The sequence below is a fragment of the Lepus europaeus genome, chromosome 13, assembly GCF_033115175.1.
Source record: "Lepus europaeus isolate LE1 chromosome 13, mLepTim1.pri, whole genome shotgun sequence".
NCBI lineage: Eukaryota > Metazoa > Chordata > Mammalia > Lagomorpha > Leporidae > Lepus > Lepus europaeus.
This window is the reverse complement of record NC_084839.1, coordinates 63,146,845-63,162,554: the sequence shown is the minus strand read 5'-3', so window position 1 is coordinate 63,162,554 and position 15,710 is coordinate 63,146,845. Positions and strand designations below refer to the sequence as shown.

At 36.9% G+C, this 15,710-nt stretch overlaps 1 long non-coding RNA gene across 1 annotated transcript in view; it reads left to right on the top strand.

Moving 5' to 3' along the window:
- LOC133772720 (uncharacterized) overlaps positions 1-15,710 on the top strand; it is a 639,007-nt gene that overhangs the window by 190,345 nt on the left and 432,952 nt on the right. The gene's annotated exons all lie outside the window — the stretch shown is intronic.

The window sequence follows — 15,710 nt, the reverse complement described above, 5'->3', positions numbered from 1 at the left end:
TAGAGAAGCCAGACAGCATGCACCTGAAGCCTTTGTGCTTGGAATTTATAGGCTAAGTGAGATGAACCAGAAGGACATGTTAATCACTAAAGAAGATAATCAAATACAAGATGCAGGAAATATAGGAACATGAGTCACTACTCAGGGAAAATGGACATCAGGAGAAAAATAATAATAAGCTAGGTAATATCCAGAAATGTCTCAGTTTTCATTCTTATAATACTGCATATGTCAGCTATAAACATATAAAATATGTAATATATACTGTTTTTAGCAGTTTGAACAAATAGACTCTGTAGTCTTAATCATGATGGAAGCATCATTCTGTCATTTAGCATTTCAACAGTGCTTTCTTCTTTCCTTCCTTCCTTTTAGTCTTTTTTTTATTTTACAATGAAAATAATAAACATGGCTAGGATTTTCTTCCCCTTGCACCACTTAATTTTGAGTATTATAGTCTCAGTGCAGCCTGAGTACCACTATTAATTTTGTGGGAGAGATAGAATATCACATCATCACTCACATATTTCCTTACAGTTAAGATGTTTAAAAATTGACATGAACTACTTTGTTTATAAGTGTGTGTACTCAAGCACCTACTAATATGTTCTTTGTGATTCTGATCTTTTATTTCTCCTTTTAATGAGTTTCTAACAAATAAATCAAACTCACCATTTTGATAAAGCAGATAAAATTCACACAATTCAAACATATGGATAGCCCTTGTAGAACTGATTTATCTTTTTAAAATAAAGCGTGCATTCCATATAATATGTGAGTATTGCATACCAAATATACAAAGAAAATTTTAAATTTGCTTTGCATTCTGTTGAATGTTTTTTGGGACTTCATTTTCCAAAAATTTTAAATGAACACTTTGAGGGCCAAGATTTTTGGATTGTGTGATCTCTAAACTTTTAAAAATAATCTACAATTAAGCAAATCAAAAGTGTTAATGATATGTGACATCTGAAAAATAGTATGTGGAAGATAAGCCATAGTCTTCTAATTTATTAGTCATCTCTAATAGGTTTTTGAGGCTTTGTGTCTACTTAGAAATAGGCCAGGCCTTGAGCCACAAAAGCACCATTTGGGGTGAAGTAGCAGTAAATTACTATTCAGTACCCTAGAGGCCCAGAAAAGTTAATGGGTCTTCCAGGAAAGAGGAACACCTGGTGCGTAAGTCAGGCAGGAGGACAGACTGGTTGAATGATCACAGGCATGTCTCAATTGTGACTTTAAAGAGCAAGAAGTGACTGTGCAACAGGGCCTCTCCTCTCTTCTTCCACCTACATTTCCAGGGTACTGAGCATTGGTTCCCCTCCCAGGAGTGCTGCTGCACTGGGAGATTATTATGGTCTTAAAACCGAAAGCCTATAATTTAAAGTCATAACACCACCTTTAAAAGTGAGATTGAAATACAGTAATATAAAATACATAAGGCATCAAGATGTAGCAAATGTCTCCTCCCATTAGATTTCTCTATTTACAAGAGAGCAGTAATACCAAGTATATTTTCCATATTGATTGTGTAGCTTCTCCATTTAAAACTGAGCAAGTGCTCTGCTAGATCAAAATTCTTTTTAATGCCTATGAAATGAAATTTTCTAGCTCTAAGAAATATAAAATAAAGTTTAAATGTCTAGAAAAGAGAGGTTGGCATTTGACCTAGCTATGTTGCCCCTAGTTAGGATGCCTCCATCTCATATCTGACTGCTTGTGTTCTTTCTAGTACAGCTTCCTCTGCCCCGGTTCCAGGATTCCAGCTTCCTGCTAATGCACACCCTGGGAGGCAGAGGGGAAGGCTCAGGTAGTGCCTGCCACCCACATGGCCGACCTCCAGGAGTTCCTCACTCTTAGCATTTAGGGGAGTGAACCAGCAAATGGGAGTTCTGTCTCTGCCTCTCGAATAAATAAATAAATAGATATCTAGAAAAAGAGGTGCCCACTTTTTAAGATCTCAAATATTTCTTAGAAAACAGTACCTCGATGAGTTAGATAAAACATGTACTATTCCCTTAATATAACAATAGTGTCCCATGACATTAAACTGAAGAAAGAATTCCCATCACCAGATCCTTAACGTTGTAAACAAAGGAGCTCAAGATGTTCAGTAAACTCAAAAAATTTGCTTTCCCACCTTTTAAGATTATATTTGTGTATTTATTTCTTATGATAATTCAAAACTTTTGTTATGCTTTTATGTACTGATTTGAAAAAAAAATTTCAAGTGCTAAATAATGGTGAATTAAAATTTTCTGTGAATCAATTATTCAGCCATGAGAAGGGAAAAGCTATATGGAAAATGATTCTACTTTCCCTGGAAAGGAAATGTCATGGATTTCTAACTTGGGGCTGGAAGAAAAAAAATTCTTGCAGTGGTGCCTGCTGGAAACTACTATAAATAAATATCCTTTTTTCTTGAAGTAAAGTTCAAGGTAACATTTAAATGAATAATTATTTACCATTTTGCTAAATGCTGGCATGTATGGCAGGCATCATCTATTAGTACAAATGCTTTTTCTGCTTAGAACGGCTCATTAGCTCCTTTGTAGGCTGCACCGGTTTTAAGATTCAAATTCAAAATCTCCTCTGATTTTGCTGTTCAATTTTTGGCAGGCGGCCAGTGGCAGATATGCATAATATTTCACTGTTAGACCTTGCAAACATTATATCCTGCTGTGCTAAAGAAAACATTGTGTTTCTTACCACATGAAAATAATCCATCACTTTTCAATCAGCACACAAGAAAAGCTCTACCTGTTTTTTCCATCAGACTCAAGAAAAATTAATGGCCCCAATGTGAAAGGTGGACCCTCCATACATGATCCATTAAAGTACAAACTAATCAAAATGTATCTAGCATCTGATTTGCTAAGCAAGATGGAACAAAAGAGGTGTGATGAAAAAAATAGATCCTCTAAGACCAACACAACCTTGTTCTATCAATATTAACCTTATTTATTTTAAAGGTGGGAGGACACAAATAAAAGATCATGAAATAAATCCTTGAATTCAGTCAATTCAAAAAGACACTCTATTTATCTGGAAGAAAGCTCTAAAGATATCTACTGGGAACTGGAGAAAAATTTTATAACAAAACTTTTTTGAAAAGTAAGGAAGAACAGATTATATGCTCCAAATGAATCACTAGACAACAAAATGTAGTGTAACAGAAGTTTTCTTTGGGTGTAAAAACACCAGTATTTTGTCAACTTGTTCATGCCTTAAAACTAATTTCATGCTTCTTTTAATGATGAGATCATAGCTGGTTTTGAAGGAGACATGAAGACTTTCTATGGCTCTATGATTTTGGCAACAGTATTCTAATCAGAAATAGAGCAGCCATCTCAAAGGAGTGACAATTTAAAAACAACAATTTTACTACTTTTTAAAATTTCCATTGGAATTGTTTGAATTTCTTTCTTTGCTACCTCTCTCTCTCTCTTTCTCATTTACTTTTGTCATAACCTGTATTTTGTAGTTTAACGCACTTAATAAAAATGTATTACTCAAACATAGGTAGTGGAATATAATGTCAATACAAGAAAGTATCTATGCTGGTAAATAGTTTTACACAAAATGTATGGCTTTTTATATTCCAATATGGTCTTTTTTAGAACATAACACAGTGTTTTTAACTGTTTTTTTGGTTTCTTCTTCTTCTTTTTTTATCTGTACTTCAAGTTGAAAGTCTTTAGGTTGATCTTTCTAAAATATGTTTTGTCACTTCTCACATCACTTTGTATATGAAGAAACTGAAGCACAGTAATTTTAGGTGACTCATGCAAGTTCATTCACTTTGGGAATGGTAGCTCCCGAGTCTTCAGAAGCCTGGTTCGGTACTTTCTCCACTGTTTGGGATGTGGTGTATATGTTTGTGTGTGTCAGCTGGGGTGGGGATGGGGGTGTTCTCTCCTAAACTAGAGCTTCTGAAACTTCAGTTTGCGTGCAAATGTCCTGAAGCTCTGTTAAAATGTATATTTATTTGATTCTGTAGGTCTAAGGCTGGGAAGAAAGCCTGCATTTCTCGCAAGGTTCCAGGGCACGTTGAGGCTGGTTTGGAAACCACACTTGGCAGAACAAGGATAGAAGAACTCTGTCAAGCTCTTACGCTAGCCTTCAAGGTCCTCGAATGTCTAGACCTGTCTTCCGTTTGCCTATGTGAACACTCCGATCTAGTTATACAGAGTACTTACTCACGTGTTGAATGCTCTGTAATCATTCTGATTTGTCTTCTCAACTTGTTCCTTGCTTCTGCCCCTCTTGGCTTCTTTGTAATCGAATGTCTACTTTTTTCAATGGCAAATCTAATTCTTGCCTTCTCCATGAAGACTTTCTTGTGATCAAATATAAAATAATCTTTCCCTCCTCTGATCCTCTCATCACTCCTTGTGCACTTAGTGACTAATATTTTTGAACAGAATACTAAAACAAATTAATAGGTGAAAAAAATAGCAACAGAGAATTAGATACATTAAGTTGCAGAGAGAGAAAAAAACAAACTCCTGAGCTCTGGAGATCCTCAGAAGTAATAGATTGTTTTCTACTTTTTCTTTCTCTGTATTTTTATGCTGGACATATCCTCTGGGACAATCACAGAGAATGAAGCTTGGAAGTTTGTGGATTGTCATAGATGAAGGGTCATCCAAGTTTTCCATAAAGAGTCACAGGCTTTGTGGGCCTTATAGTCTCTATGGCAGCTACACAACCTTGCCATAGCAACAGGAAAAGAGCCATTGGCATTGTGTGAACAAATGGGTATGGCAGGTTCAGTGATACTTTATTTACGTTTACAAAAAGGGGTAGCAGTCAGGTTTGGCCTGCCTGTAATGGGTTACTAAGTACTATCACAGCTGGTACTCAAATATAGTCTAAACAAAGAAAAGGATGAACTTACTGAATTTACAGCTGTTAATTGAAGCTTACTTAACTCTATAATGAGAAGTAAATCTGAGGAATTGGGCCAGGGTGGGGCAGGGGAAAGTTGCACTGGGGAAAGCAAGAAATCGGATTTTTCAAAAAATCGTCTTTTCTGGATATCATCTAAATCATGTGTATCACCTATATCCAAACCCAATTTTCCAAGTCTACCTCAGCACATGGGTCACACTGAAACTCTCTTGGACTTGTTAGAAATGTAGAAGATCAGGCCTCATCCTTGTAGAATTAGAAGCAAAAATCTGCATTATAACAACAATCTTAGGTGATTTTTATGTACTTTATAGTTTCAGGTCTCAAAGTGAAGTATGGTAGTCATCTGCATTAGTATCATTATCTTCTTAGAATTGTACCTATGAAATGCATGAAATCTGTTCTCTTTATATTAATAAAAAATCTTTAAAAAGAATCATATGAGAGCTGGTAAAAAATGTCAACTTGAGGCCAGACCCAGATCTACCTAATCAGTGTCACTGAGAATGAGACACCAGGCTTTAGAAATGTAGAGCTACAGTAGTGCTCTGAAGCTACTCTTTATGGACCAAAAGACCGCCCGGAGCTGTTTCCACTTATCTCTCTTATCACAACTCCCACCTTCTACATTTGCTTTATTTGTTAGCCTCTTTCCTGTTCACTTTTTCCAGATCTGAGTTTGCTTTTTTTAACACAAAAGTAACATTTTGATCAACATTAACACATGTCAATAAACAATTTATTATTTTACCAAATGGTACAAAGTTTCTTGTCACAGAGATTATTGTGTGTGTGTGTGTGTGTGTGGGAGAAGTTTCTGATATGTCAGTTTGAATGTAGAGGATCACAAACATAAGCTGAAATAACAGCATGGTAATTGAAATGTTTGTTAATTATGAGTAGATCTATTAACTGCATGGCTTTATTTATTTATCTATGTAATTAATTTATTTGCCTGGAAATATACAGGTTTGGGGAGGGGGTGAATTGCCCTTCAGATCTGTATACATTTTCCCACTTTTCTTTAATACAAAGCTGGCTCAGTGGGGAAAAAAAAAAAAAAAAAAACCTCAGTGATATTAAGTTATTAAGTTAGGATTTTGAAGAAAGGCAAGGGCTGTGTGGTTGTGGGATGTGTGATATAAAGCATTCTCTCTGATGCCCCTACACGTATACTTCAGCAAATTCTCTAGTATGAAATTCATACTGAATTTCATTTGGAGGTTAAGAGCATGGTGAAAAGAGAACCAGAGGCATGGCAAAACATGTCGCAGTGAACGTGGTAGATATATTGGCCAGGAAATGGGAAGACAGCTGACATCAATATCTGATGAGAAGGTTAATGCTGCCTCAGCACTACGATCATGAAGTTGTGCATTGTAAGGCAGAAATTATATCAGAATCATCAGTCCTTGCCCCTACTCGGAGAGATTCTTACTCAATTGGTCTTGAGTAAGATCCAAGTGAATCTAAGTGAGTAACCAAGAATGAGAACTAAGATGGAGAATCTAATTCAGACAATGCATGTTGTGACTAACACACTAAAAAACTATATACAGGTACAATTTCCTCCCTTTTCTCTCTTTTTCTCTTCCTCTCTCCTCTTTCTTTACTGCTTCTCTCCCCCTTCCTTCTCTTTTTCTATCACTGAGATGATTTTTAAATTATTGTTTAAATAGTTTTTTTTTTAAAGATTTTGTTTATTTATTTGAGTGGTAGAGTTACAGACAATGAGAGGGAGAGACAGAAAGGTCTTCTTTCCATTGGTCCACTTCCCAGATGGCCACAACATCTGGAGCTGTGCCGATCCAAAGCCAGGAGCCAGGTGCTTCTTTCTGGTCTCCCACGTGGGTTCAGGGGCCTAAGCACGTGGGCCATCTGCTACTGCTTTCCTAGGCCATAGCAGAGAGCGGATTGGAAGAGGGGCAGCCGGGAGTAGAACTGGCGCCCATATGGGATGCCAGCACCACAGGCGGAGGATTAACCTACTGCACCAGTGTGCCGGCCCCTCAAATAGTTTTATTACTATCTAAGTACTCAATAAATGTGTTGAAAACCTAGCAAGGAGAGAATACCATTAAAATAATCAATCAGTATAGATTCATCTTAATTAGTATAATATACTTGCTTCTTGATTATTAAAAACTATTAGTGGATAACAAAAATTTTCCATTTTGTCCATTTTGTTGTAAAAGACAGGATTCCATTCTTTTTATGGCTGAGTATTATTCCATTATGTATATATATCACATTTTCTTTATCCTGTCATAAGTTGATGAGCATCTGGGTGGATTCCATATCTTAGCTATTGTTAATTGATTTTCTATAAACATGAAGGTACAGGTAACTCATTTATAAGCTGATTTCATTTCCTTTGGGTATACTACAAGGAGTGGGATTCTCACAAGTGTGTGCTTATATTTCAAGTGAGTGATTTTAAAGTCATCCTTGCTAGGAAATGAGAAGTTATGAAAATACATTGCATCTTCTTTTACTTTTTGCCATGTCTGGGATATTTCAGCTCAGCATCTATTGAGAAACCTTTCTTTAACATAGCCAAAAGAGTTCATTCACCTTTCCCCTTTGACCCTTGCGGGTGGTTGTGTGACTTTAAAGGAACTACAACAAAAATTAATAGTGCCCTGTAGGCAAGGTAAAATTTGGCCCATGTAATCAATCATATCTGCTTCAATGAACTATAGTGACCCTGTATACAGGAAATATCTTCAGTGTGGCAAATTTGCTTCCAGGAAGTCTTCAACATTTTGTGGGATAGAAAGCAGATTTTACTTTTAGTGTTAGTCTTTCTCAGTCACGTATGTCCTTCTCTTCTTGGGCATAGTTGAGTTGTACTCATATGTAGTTATGGCAGTGTGTCAAAATGTATGTAGAAGCACATCGGTAGGTCAGTTGGCATACTTTTAAATGCTGTCTTTAGTAATTCAAGCTGAGGGACAGGATTACTTGTGTAATGTCCAAGTACATAATATTCATTTGCAAACAGTAGTGGAGGTGCACTGAGTTTCATCAAAACTTATCACTCTCAAGCCAAGTCAAAGACTAGGTAGATATATAACCTTGAGGAACAATTCCCAGGAGACACAAAGGAAAACAATTTTCTAGCGTCAACACTAGAAACATCTGCAATTTTGTAAGATTCATTAAACTATAATGACCAATGAAACTATTACAAATCCCAATTACATGCAGCTTCATAGAAGACACTTTTTCAACCAGTTTCTGATTTATGTTTTCATTGAAGTTCAAATCCATACCTAGTATTTTGTTCAACTACTGAGATGAAATTAAGCCTTTAAAGAATATAACTTTGCAAACTTTTCATATTTTCTTTTAATGTAATTTTGAAAATCTTTAGTCATTTTCTGCCCTTTAGAATATGAGACACTAGAATGTTCCAGTTATATAGTGAACATTTCAGTCTCTAAGAGAACACTTATAGTATCCAATCTAGGCCAAGATGATGGTCTTGATGAAGTTAATGGTGAGCATGAAGAAGATGTGATGATGATGAGGATGATGAAGATGATGATAGTCTATAGCCATACCACCTTGATCACTCTTAATCTTGTCTGGCAACAATAATACCACTAATGATAATGGCAGCTAACATTTTCAGGGTGCCTACTCTACGCTAGCACTTGACTAAGTACAGTGTATGCATTGTCTCATTTAATCTGTCAGGTTGGTCCTATTATTATCTCTCTTTTACAAGGAAGTTTGGTGAAATAAATTACATAGACTGTATATCACTTTGTAAATTCTCCATTCCAGTCTTATCTCTGTTACTACAAAAAAAAAAAAAAAGGAACTAAGCTCTAATACTTATTATTAGCAAAAACATTGAAGGACAGACAATTGCAGTTTCGCTGGAGAAAGAGCTCTATGACTCTCAACCTGGATAACAATCAGTTAATGGATGTAGATATCAAGGATAGGAGAGCAAGCTCTTCAAGCAGCAGATCATTATGCAGCAGCTCAGCATGTTTATTAATCATTGTGCACAATTAAAATGCCATTTCATCCCTCTAATTAAAACAAGTAGCTCCCTGAGGCTAGCACCTGAACTAATGAAGCCTGGTTACCCAAGGATCTCACTCAGGGAAGGGAATTAAACAATGGAAAGGAAGCGGTGTGTTTACCATGTTGCCCAGACAACGTCAAACTGTATATGACATCATGAGCAAGTGGACCAGTTGACAGTGTGATTTAAAGAGCCAGAGATGCTTCTTTTTTTAAGCAATGAGTAGCATTGAATGTTGAATTTATTTTAGTTTATTAATTGGTTGGGCACAATCCATGTCATCCTGCATACTTTACAGTTAATTCCGAATGTTCTTCCTTCTTGGCATGTGGAATGGGTGATTTGATTTTCTGAGGAAGAAACTCTTAAGAACTATTTGTTCTTAAGGAGGTCTTTGAGAGGCTGCAGGGATTTCTGAAATTGCTTAGCTCAACAAGTAGAGGGTATAATAGGTTGTGGAGGTACAATCTAAAGGAGGGGAAAGATGAATGAACCAGACTTGCCACCTGAATTTAATGACTCTGAAACAGGTTCTTCGTTATTGTAAAACAGGAGGACTGAACTAGATCATCGTCAAGTCTTCTGGTTCTGCAATTCTATGGCTTTGGGCTAATTTGTGATTAACAGTTCAGCTCAAAGAATTTTAATTGTATCCTAATTCCCATACAAATTTGGCTGAATCAAGTCTTACTTATAGCTATGCTTCTAATTCATGCTTAGTTTGCCACCATATCTTTAGAGCCTGACAGTGTACTTGGCATTTGGCAGCTGATCAATGAAATACATGTAGAAAACATGAATCACGTTAAATCCGCAGCTTTCAGTAATCTATGGTTTTCGGTGCTTTACTCCAAATAGTTGGTACTGCAAAAAAGAAGAACCATCCTACAAAGGGTTCTGCACTACTCATCAGGGAAAGGGCAAACCTGATGGTTATGAGAGGTTATGAGAGTTGTTTTCATTTCAGCCAGTCTGTTAATTCAGTTTCTTAAAATTCTCTGTTTGGAAGAGATGGTCCCACATTGCCTCCGCTTGTACTAGGCAAGAAGCCATGGGTCATTCTTCCTCTATTCTACTTGTCATTTCTTTGGTCCTTATGATTCTCTGGTATGCCAAAAATAGCTATTCCTAGAAGTTTAAAGAACTTAGGAACATTGATTTCTAACCTATCTTTTTATGAGTCAGAGTCCCTTAAAATCTAATAGAAAAATGTATATCACAATTTTGCAAACAACTACATGATGTCATGTTCACAGACCTACTAAAGCTCGACTGTGGCGCTCAGATGAAGACAAAAATTTTATCTCAGAAAATCGTGTAAAAATTTCCAATAGTCCTTCAAGAGGTCTGTGTCTAGCTGTCCTCTAGCTTCCCTATAGCAAATGACTAAAGATAGTCATCTAACGTAAGAGCAGGTACTTCTAAATAGAGGCAAAATTGGTAATGTGTGCATGTTATGCAGTTGTATGTTGTTCTTTACAGTGTGGCCAGTTGGTCCAAGAATGAGATATTATGATTTCACTTGTTATCTCTTCAAGTTTCTATGCAAGAGTACCTCTAGAAGTTTGTGGAAAATGGAATTAAAAGAATGTGCATTTTTCTGTAAACTCTTTGATAACCTCTTGTATTTATAACCAGGTGTCTGGCTTCAACATCTTCATTTTAAATAAATTAAAAACACGACTGTTAGATGGCAGTAGCCATATTAGTAGGAAATAGGCAAAGTACAGAAAAACATTAGGGCCTTAGGTTTCTCACAAGATATATACTATTTTTAGAGCAGGAGTATATTGGTAACTGGAAATTACAAGTTTGGGTCACAGGCTTGAAGAATCTAAGGTTTTAATTTCTCTGTTATTGGGCAATTTCTCATATTTTGAACCTAAATCTTTCTTTCCAAACTGAAGTTCAGTTGGTTTTGCATGTCATAGTAGGAAATATAACTTGGTCAATAAGAGATCCAGAAACTAGCAGAAATAAGTCAATAACTCAGATTAAGTGACATGATAATTGGGTTTCTTAAACATTTTTTGATATTAAAAGAAGTTAATCACCCATAAAACACAAACTCATCAGAATCCAAGGTCTTATTCAATTAACTTTTGGCCTCAAATGTTTAAGTGTTTTTTTTTCTTTCTTTCATATCAGTATGTCATATTATGGCAAGAGTGAAAGGGCTGTTTGGAGTGGGAAATTCCAAAGATGGAATAAGAGCCAACTCTTTAAAGTACATTATTTTATCTGTAATTATTATTTTTAGTAAAAGGGATAACAAAACTTTTCTGCTTGCCCAGAAGGAGATGAAATCTTGAACTTACAAGTTGAAGCAGAGGGACTGAAGTTTTGTAGCTTTTTGTTTGAAGTGACCCACAATTCTTATATCATATTTACTCTAAAACATTGGATAAACTAAAAATTTGTGAGAAAATAGCTATTAATGTAATACCACCAACACATTTGTGCCTACATGCTTTTTTAAAAATTGATTTGTAACTTCTTTTTTTTCTTTTCTTCATTTTTTTTTTTTATTTGACAGATAGAGTTAGACGGTGAGAGACAGAGACAGAGAGAAAGGTCTTCCTTCCATTAGTTCACTCCCAAAATGGCCTCCATGGCTGGTGCTGGGCTGATCCAAAGCCAGGAGCCAGGTGCTTCCTCCTGGTCTCCCATGCAGGTGCAGGGCCCAAACACTTGGGCCATCCTTCACTGCCCCCCCGGGCCACAGCAGAGAGCTGGACTGGAAGAGGAGCAACCGGGATTAGAACCGGTACCCATATGGGATGCTGGCGCTGCAGGCGGAGGATTAACCAAGTGAGCCACAGCACCAGCCCCGATTTGTAACTTCTTAGTATCTTTTAAGGTCATAGACATATAGTTAAAATAGGCAAGTGTAACCCTTTACCATTCTCCAAGTCATAACTATAACTTTAGTTTTATTGGATGTGAACCATTGGAAATAAGACATGGATCAGTAAATTTCCAAACTATAATATGAAAGAGTCAAAGGATAAGAGTGGTTTTTTTTGCTGAATAAATTGGATTAAAATCCTGTATGCCACATACCCAACTCTGTAACTCTGGTTTTTATTTTCTGTGAGCTACCTTTTTCAACTATTACATGGTAAGAAAAAAATTTCTCTTGAAAATTTCTCAGTATGTTTAACCCATAAAAATGAGTTACTTATCTGTTCTCTGAGACACAATTACATTTGGATTGTATCATTATAGCTTTAAGTGTAGCAGAAAAGATGCAATAACTCCTAACCTGGTAGTGGTTGGAAGGTCAAGAAAATCAGTATGTCCTCTGGCCTCAGAATCAGCCCTTAAGGCATTCAGATATGGCTGAAAATCCCATGAGAGTATTTCAGGCATGGAAAGCCAAGACACTCTGGCAAAACAAACAAAACAAAAAAACAAAAAAACAAAAAAAACAAAACCAAACCTAAATGAAAGATCTCCGCAAGTGAGATCCCAGTGGAAAGAACAGGTCATCAAAGAAGGAGGTACCTTTCTCTGAAGGGAGGAGAGAACTTCCACTTTGACTATGACCTTGTCTAAATATGATAAGAGTCGGTGAACTCAAGAGGCTTCCATAGCCTTGGCAACTCATGACTGGAGCCTAGGGAGATTACTGATGCCATAAACAAGTGTCAAATTGCTAAGTCAGCAACAGGAGTTACTGTGCACTTACTCTTCATGTAGGATCTCTGTCCTTAATGTGCTGTACATTGTGATTTAATGCTATAACTAGTACTCAAACAGTATGTTTCACTTTGTGTTTCTATGTGGGTGCAAATTGTCGAAATCTTTACTTAATATATACTAAACTGATCTTCTGTATATAAAGAGAAATGAAAATGAAAAAAAAAAGAATTATAAACTGAAAAAAAAATCAGTGTGTCAAAATTTTAGTAGGTATGCTGAGGGTTAAGTCACAGATAATTGACTTCCAGGTGTGAGATTAGACCACTGCTCAAGAATACAGACATTTCTGGGTTTATAGTCAGGGTTGGCAAAGAGAAAATCAAGAGGGTTAAATGTTATTGGTTTAGTACCAGAACATAATCTGGTCAACCAGGGAAGGAATAAAGGATTCTGCTATTCATTTATTAATTTACTCACAACTGTATCATGATAGCTTGTAACATTTTTTAGTACTGAAGAAGCTCATTGTCTACCTGAGGAGATAGACAGCATTTCTCATAAATGAAAATACACTGTGGAAAGTGCTAGTGTTGTTAACTAAGTATTTAGAGAAAAGAGAGCAATTAACATTGAAGGAGTTGAGAAAGCTTCTTAGCCCACTAAATATTTATGGAACGAGGAAGAAGCATTTGATCTGGTGTTAAAAGGAAATTAGAAGCTTGCCAAAGTGAAAATGTAGGACAGGATGATTCTAGTTTGAGGGAAACAGAATGGATATAGCTTGAAATTGTAAAGATTTGATGTATAAAGAGAATGAAACAAAATTCACTGGAGACTCAAGGAGGTTGGATGGGGGTAAAGTGGTTCCAGTTTAGCAAAGTCCTCATGTGCTGATTCTGCCTTTATTGTGCAGACAAATGAAGATCTCTCAGAGGTTTATAAAGTGCTGGGTAGCATTTGAATTGTGATTTTTTAGGAAAATAACTAATAACAGATTCAGGGAGGACAAGATTGAGAACAGTTGAGTCAGAAATATCAGGAAGATCACTTATTTAATAGATACTTTAATAACTTTTTATATTTATTTTTTAAATATGCGTTTTTGTTTATTTGAAAGGTAGAGTTACAGAGAGGGGAGGAGAGAGTGAGAAAGATTCATCTTCCATCTGCTGGTTTACCCTTCAAATGGCCACAACAGCTGGGTCTAGGCCAGGCCAAAGCCAGGAGCCAGGAGCTTCTTCTGGGTCTCCTATGTGGATGCAGTGGCCCAAGTACTTGGGCCATCTTCTGCTGCTTTTTCAGGCACATTAGTAAGAGCTGATTTGGAAGTGGAGCAGCTGGAACTCAAACCAGTGTCCATAGGGGATGCTGGCACTGTTTAACCCTCTACACCACAGCCCCCTGTACTAACTTTTTTAAGGGTGAAGAAAAGTCACATAAACATAAATGAGCAGTATTTTTTTTTTTTATCTAGCACTTCATTCATTCTCTAAACAGTTTTGTGAAGTAAACATTATTGATAGTATTTACATTTTATAGATGAAGAGAATGAAACTTAGGGGAAAAAAAATACCTGTCTTCCACCTACTAAGTGGAAGGCTAAGTTTAACTCTAGTGTATTATCTCCAGAATCATTGTGTTTTTTCCCTACCATGCATGTGTATGAGTCAACTGAATTTCCAGCTGGGCATGGAAATTATATTGTTGCAAACATTGCTGAAATCATTTGCCTGCCTGAATCAGCATACTTGGAATCCCTCTCACACTGACTCTAGACTTAGCCATATTACTTCTTTTGGTCAGTGTGATAATAACAAACATGAATGAGTTGCAGATTTGAAAATAATTTGTTTATTGGGGCTTGCTGCTCGTAGAAACCATGAACTTATCATATGAAGACTCCTTCGCTTTCTCTTTTATCATGAGAGAGCTGAGGCAAAATTATTCCTATCGCTCTAGCTGATTTGAAGCCAACTGCAAGTCATGTGAATAAGGTCATCTTAGATCATCCAGCCCTTGCTGAACTAACTCATACCTGAAAAATTACTCAGGTGACTCATAGAATTTGTTTTAGAGTATTATACAGCAAATATCAATCCATAGTCTACAACAGGATAGTTCTGTAAATACCTTTTGTGCCTATAGATATTTGAAAAAAGCAACAAAGAGCAAAATCTGTGTTGGACATTGGTAAAGGTTTGGTTTCTACAAATTTATGCCGTGATTCTTCAAACCATATCACATGAGTATTACCTGGGCAGTTGTTCATAACTCAGGCCCTAGAGTTCACCCTAGACCCGCTAAATCAGTATTTTGGGGGCAAGAACTTAGAAGGTTATACTTTTAACAAGTTCTCCAGTGATTCTCGTGTTCACTAATTCTTGAATTTAACTAGGATATTATTTTCCTTACCTCCACATTCTTCTGTGAATATCTTCTATTGATTTGACAAGCTGCCTGCCAATTGCCTTTTTTAAAAAAATTATGTATGTAGGAGAGAGAGGGAGAGAGAAAAGGAGGGGGAGAAGGAGTGAGAGAGAGAGAGAGAGAGAGAGACAGACACACACACACAGACACACACACATACACATAGAGAATGATAGAACACTCCCATCCACTGGTTCACTCTCCAAGTGGTTGCAATGTCTTGGGGTCTGAACAGGAAAAGCAATCCAGATTTTTTTTTAAAGATTTATTTTTATTTATTTGAAAGAATTACACAGAGTGAGGAGAGGCAGAGAGAGAGAGGTCTTCCATCCGATGGTTCACTCCCCAATTGCCCTAACTGCTGGAGCTGCGCTGATCTGAAGCCAGGAACCAGGAGATTCTTCCGGGTCTCCCAATTGGGTGCAGAGGTCCAAGGACTTGGGCCATCTTCTACTGCTTTCCCAGGCTATAGCAGAGAGCTGGATAGAAAGGGGAGCAGCCAGGTCTTGAACTGGCGCTCATATGGGATTCGGGCACTTCAGGCCAAGGCGTTAACCCGCTGCTCCACAGCGCTGGCCCCAAAAAGCCAGGTATTTTATATGGGTGGCAGGAATCCAGACATTCAAGCCTCACTGGTGCCTTCTAGAATCTACATTAAAATGAAGCTGGAGTCAGGAGAGAG